This window comes from Schistocerca cancellata, chromosome 3 (assembly GCF_023864275.1).
Source record: "Schistocerca cancellata isolate TAMUIC-IGC-003103 chromosome 3, iqSchCanc2.1, whole genome shotgun sequence".
NCBI classification, from domain to species: Eukaryota; Metazoa; Arthropoda; class Insecta; order Orthoptera; family Acrididae; genus Schistocerca; species Schistocerca cancellata.
The window spans coordinates 411,578,516-411,584,562 of record NC_064628.1 but is presented as its reverse complement, the minus strand read 5'-3'; positions in this window follow the sequence as shown (position 1 = coordinate 411,584,562).

Sequence of the window (6,047 nt, the reverse complement as noted above, 5' to 3'; positions counted from 1 at the left end):
TGGAACGAGAATAAATAAATAGTGCAGAAAAGTACTTTTACATAAAATAAAATGTCCTTCTTATAAGTAAATAAGTCTGCGGCTTAGAAGACCAGATGTAATAACCAGCTCATTAATCACTGCATTACCTGTTTGCTGTGTATTGAATGCTTGTGAAAATTTGGCAGACAACAGGTACTACTTACTGGTGTGCATGACGCAAACACCCCTCCCCCGAAATGCATAAAATTCTCACCTACACTTACACTTGACATTGAACATAGCTGATTTCAGGTGTCACCATAGTGACTGGATTCAACGATCCTTCCTATTTAAGAATGTGTGAAATACTAGTTCATCTTCTCTCTCTCTCTCTCTCTCTCTCTCTCTCTCTCTCTCCCCCCCCCCCCCCCCCTTTTGAGTGAAATAATCATGAGATGACTTTTTGCACAAGTTGTGTTGTTGTGGTCTTCAGTCCTGAGACTGGTTTGATGCAGCTCTCCATGCTACCCTATCCTGTGCAAGTTTCTTCATCTCCCAGTACCTACTGCAACCTACATCCTTCTGAATCTGCTTAGTGTATTCATCTCTTGGTCTCCCTCTACAATTTTTACCAGCCACGCTGCCCTCCAATGCTAAATTTGTGATCCCTTGATGCCTCAGAACATGTCCTACCAACTGGTCCCTTCTTCTCATCAAGTTGTGCCACGAACTCCTCTTCTCCCCAATTCTATTCAATACCTCCTCATTAGTTATGTGATCTACCCATCTAATCTTCAGCATATTGCCTCTGAATAGGCTCTGCCCAGCATTGTGTTCTCTCAAGCAAATTAATGAAAATGTCATCAATTCATGATCTGGACTCACAGTGAAGAAGAACTCCAGAATTTCCTCTCCAACCTCAACTCCTTTGGTTCCATCAGATTCACCTGGTCCTACTCCAAATCCCATGCCACTTTCCTTGACATTGACCTCCACCTGTCCAATGGCCAGCTTCACACGTCCGTCCACATCAAACCCACCAACAAGCAACAGTACCTCCATTATGACAGCTGCCACCCATTCCACATCAAACGGTCCCTTCCCTACAGCCTAGGTCTTCGTGGCAAACGAATCTGCTCCAGTCCGGAATCCTTGAACCATTACACCAACAACCTGAAAACAGCTTTTGCATCCCGTAACTACCCTCCTGACCTGGTACAGAAGCAAATAACCAGAGCCACTTCCTCATCTCCTCAAACCCGGAACCTTCCACAGACGAACCCCAAAAGTGCCCCACTTGTGACAGGACACTTTCCGGGACTGGATCAGATTCTGAATGTGGCTCTCCAGCAGGGATACGACTTCCTCAAATCCTGCCCTGAAATGAGATCCATCCTTCATGAAATCCTCCCCACTCCACCAAGAGTGTCTTTCCGCCGTCCACCTAACCTTCGTAACCTCTTAGTTCATCCCTATGAAATCCCCAAACCACCTTCCCTACCCTCTGGCTCCTACCCCTGTAACCGCCCCCGGTGTAAAACCTGTCCCATGCACCCTCCCACCACCACCTATTCCAGTCCTGTAACCCGGAAGGTGTACACGATCAAAGGCAGAGCCACGTGTGAAAGCACCCACGTGATTTACCAACTGACCTGCCTACACTGTGAAGCGTTCTATGTGGGAATGACCAGCAACAAACTGTCCATTCGCATGAATGGACACAGGCAGACAGTGTTTGTTGGTAATGAGGATCACCCTGTGGCTAAACATGCCTTGGTGCACGGCCAGCACATCTTGGCACAGTGTTACACCGTCCAGGTTATCTGGATACTTCCCACTAACACCAACCTGTCAGAACTCCGGAGATGGGAACTTGCCCTTCAGCATATCCTCTCTTCTCGCTATCCGCCAGGCCTCAATCTCCGCTAATTTCTAATTTCAATTTGCCGCCGCTCATACCTCACCTGTCTTTCAACATCATCTTTGCCTCTGTACTTCCGCCCCGACTGACATCTCTGCCCAAACTCTTTGCCTTTACAAATGTCTGCTTGTGTCTGTGTATATGCGGATGGATATGTGTGTGGCGCAAGTGTATACCTGTCCTTTTTTCCCCATAAGGTAAGTCTTTCCGCTCCCCGGGATTGGAATGACTCCTTACCCTCTCCCTTAAAACCCATATCCTTTTGTCTTTCCCTTTCCTTCCCTCTTTCCTGACGAGGCAACAGTTGGTTGCGAAAGCTAGAATTTTGTGTGTATGTTTGTGTGTCTATCGACCTGCCAGCGCTTTTGTTTGGTAAGTCCCATCATCTTTTTTTTAAGATATATATATATATATTATATATATATATATATATATATATATATTTATTTATTTATTATTATTATTATTATTCGTTACAGTCAACTTTGGACTACGCTAAGCATCAGTCATTTCTTGTGCTTTTTCTTGCGTTCTTCCCAGTACTTCTTCATTTTTTCTGAGTGGGCTTCTTTACGTTCTTGCGACCAGGTTGTTCCCGTCTTCTTTGATTGCGTTCGGTCTTTGAATCCCTGTATTTTGTTGATGGCATTCCTATATTCCATTCTGTTGTAAACTGTCTCTGGTATAATGTTCATTTCTGCAATGTCTTCTTTTACTTCTTTCAGCCAGTTAATTTGTGTCTTTCTGCTTTCCATGTATTCCAGGATTTTCTTTGCCGTTCTTTCTGGTGCCATTCTTTTGACATGCCCATAGAAACTCAGTCTTCTCTTTTTAAAGGATGTTGTCAGTTTTTCAATTTTCTCGTATAACTCTTTATTGGATCGCAATTTATATTCTTGTCCATCCTTTTTAGGTCCTAAGATCTTTCTCAGTATTTTTCTCTCTTTTATTTCCAATTTCTCCAACAGACGTTTTCTGTTCAGTGGGATGCATTCAATCGCATACAAACTTTCTGGTTTTATTACCGCATTGTAGTGCCTGAGCTTGGCATTGATGGAGATCGACTTTTTATTGTATACATTTCGGCATAGCTGGTATGCCGTTTCCATCTTTATTGCTCTTTCCTGTAGTGAAACATTTGGTAACCCTGTCGGTGTAATCCATTCCCCTAGATACTTAAATTTATGAACTCTCTTAATTATTCCATATTTAGTTTGCAATGTCTGTGTTGGGTCTGTTTTGTCCTGTATCATCAGTTCTGTCTTTTCATACGATATTTGTAGACCTGTCTTCTCAGCGATCTCATGCAGCATTTCTATCTGAATCTTTGCTGTTTCGATGTCATCTGCCAATATTGCCATGTCATCAGCAAATGCCAGACATTCAATTTTTGTTTTATTTCTTCCTAACGTTATCCCATTTTTCACTCCAGCTTCTGCCATCTTCTTTCTCCATTCCCTGACCACTTTTTCAAGGACAATGTTAAACAACAGTGGGGAGAGCCCATCCCCTTGTCTAACACCTGTTCCAATTACAAACGGTTGTGACAATCTACCCAAAAACTTCACTTGCGATTTTGTTCCCGTAAGGGTTTCCTGGATTAGACTTCTGCTTTTATCATCAATCCCAAATTCTTCTAATGTGTTAATCAGAGTTGGTCTATCAATAGAATCATATGCTTTTTTGAAGTCTATGAATGTAATTACTAGATTTTTCGATGTGCGTGCGCGAAGTTGTATTATGGAGAGTAGACTGAATATCTGTTCACTGCATGATCTTCCTTTTCTAAACCCAGCCTGATATTCACCCAGTTCTTTCTCTACCTGATTTTCAATCCTGTTTTGTAGTGCCTTGGATGGGATCTTATAGGCCACTGATAACAATGAGATACCTCTGTAGTTATTTGCATTTGTCTTGGCACCCTTCTTATGTAATGGATGAATCAATGCTGTCTTCCATTCCTCCGGAATCTTCTCTGTATTCCAAATCTCTTCAAACAGTGCCTCGAAATTATTTATTAAGTTTTCTCCTGCGTATTTCAGTAGTTATAGTATATATATATATATATATTATTGGTGTTTTGCTGTCTTCCTTGCTGCCCAAACTTCCCTCATTCGCTCGCTGTGTTTCTGTTTCCGGTCCTCTGTCCATGCTTCTTGTCGGCTTCGTGTCTTCGGCTTCATCTTGATTGCCTTTTTGGTTGCCCATATTTCTTTCATCTTCTGGCTGTGATCTTGCTTTCGTTCTTCGGTCCATTTTATGCCTGTTCGTTTGTCGCATTGTATCTCATGTAGTTTACTTTTCTTAATGATGTTTCTGAACTTTATTCTGTCGTTTATTGTGTCTGCTGTTATGTTGAGCTGGTTCAGGTCGTTTTCTACCTCTGCCACCCATTTGTTGTTTCTAGTGGTTACCCAGTCAAAGATCTGTTTGGTCAGCCTGTGTGATGGCATTCTGTATAGGTGTCCATAGAATTGTAGTCTGCGTTTTCTAATCTTTTCTGTGATTGTCTCCGTATGTTTGTACAGTTCCTCTGTAGGTTTCTTGATCCATATTCCATTGTTGTTAGTTGCGCCAAATATTTTCCTAAGTATTTTCCGTTCTACTTTTTCTAATTGTCTGATACGTGTATGCCCTCGGATTAGTGTGGTCTCTGCTGCATATAGTGCCTCTGGGAGCACCACCGTGTCGTAATTTGGCTTTTTGTGAGATAGACTTCTTGTTGTAATGATTCCACACTACTTTGTATGCCTTGTCCAGTTTAGTCTTTCTTTCTTCATTTGAGTCTCTGTTATGTCCACTCATTTGTAGTGTTTCACCGAGGTATTTGAAGTTTGCTGTTTTGTAAATCATGCCATACTTTGTATTCAGAGATGAGAGTTTCTTTGTGCTCATAAACTGTGTCTTTTCGTAAGAGATCTTTAGTCCAGTTTTGGAAGCGATTTCGTGCAGCTTTTCAATAGCGTCTTTTGTTTCCTTTATACCTTTCGTGACAATCGCCAAATCATCTGCAAAAGCCAGGCATTTAATCTGTAGGTTTCCTAAGGTTATCCCCTGTTCTGATGTTTCCCACTCTTTTATGACCTTATCTAACACCAGATTGAAAAGGAGAGGTGAGAGGCCATCGCCTTGTCGGACACCTGTGCGAATTTCGAAGGGCTCTGATAGTTCCCCACAGAACTTTACTTTGGAGGTCGTGTTGGTTAAAGTTTGCTCTATGATAGCTCATGTTTTGTTGTCTACTTTGTATTCTGCTACAATTTTGAAGAGAGTTTGCCGGTCGATAGAGTCGTACGCCTTTTTGAAGTCAACAAAGGTAATGATCAGGTTCTGTTTGTGTTGTAAAATCATTTTCAGGTTCCAAATTTGTTCCGCACAAGACCGCCCTTTACGGAAGCCTGCTTGGTATTCCCCAATCAAGTGGTCGGTTTGGCATTCTAGTCGGTTCAGTAAAGCTTTAGAGAGGATCTTGTATGTGACCGGTAGTAGGGATATTCATCTGTAGTTGTTTGGGTTAGTCTTGTCACCTTTTTTGTGTAGTGGGTGTATCAGGGCAGTTTTCCAGTCGTCAGGAATTTTCATGGTTTTCCAGATGTCTTCCAAGATCCTGTGGATGTCTTTGGTGAGTTCTGGGTCTTGTAACTTCCAGATTTCCGCGATGATGCCATCTTCTCCTGGTGCTCTACGATTCTTGAGTGACTTTATTATTTCTTTAACTTCTTCTAGAGTTGGAGGTTCACTATCTGGATTGTATGTGCTCGTTTCTGTCATCATTTCTTCCATGGGGGGGTCCGTGTTGAGCAGTTTTTCAAAGTACTTTGCCAGAATGTCACAATTGTTTTTGGTATTGGTTTCTAGGGTTCCATCCGGTCTTCTGAAGCACAAGTTGGGTGGTTGATATCCAGTCATATTTTCTCTGAACGTTCTGTAGAAGTTTCTTGTATTGTTCTTCATGAAGTCCGATTCGATCTCTGTCAGTCGCCGTTTGTCATACTGTCGTTTTTCACTGCGAATGATTTTGCTTGATTGCTTCTGTGTTTTCAAGAAGTTCATCCAATTCTCTTGGGATTTATGGCAACTAAATTTTTTCCATGCACTGATTCGTTGGTCAATAGCTTGGTCACATGTGTGGTTCCACCAACGGTGTTTCCGTGTTCGTGGTGCT